A 331-nucleotide genomic window follows, 5' to 3' on the forward strand; every position below is an offset into this window, starting at 1 on the left:
ACTGACCCCCAAATATTTGATTATATATAAATCCGTGTGCTTTTCTCCCTTTGCTAAGTAGCGTTAGCTAGCAGCAGCTAACGTTAGCTATCGTCTAACCACTAACATTAACGTTGAGCCCTCAGCTTCACGTTTAGTTAAAACACTCTGTGGGCTGAAATCACATCATGCCTGTCTGTGGTTTTATATCTTTAAAGAAGCCCTTGCAGGTGCGTGTTATATTATATTTAACATTAGCTTTTAAAGTAGGCTAACGTTCAGCAGCTGCTTGTCTACAATAGCTGCCTGTTAGGGAAGGATTCAGTCGCCCCCTGGCTGCTCACGAGAATTG

The sequence above is a fragment of the Epinephelus moara genome, chromosome 6, assembly GCF_006386435.1.
Source record: "Epinephelus moara isolate mb chromosome 6, YSFRI_EMoa_1.0, whole genome shotgun sequence".
NCBI classification, from domain to species: Eukaryota; Metazoa; Chordata; class Actinopteri; order Perciformes; family Serranidae; genus Epinephelus; species Epinephelus moara.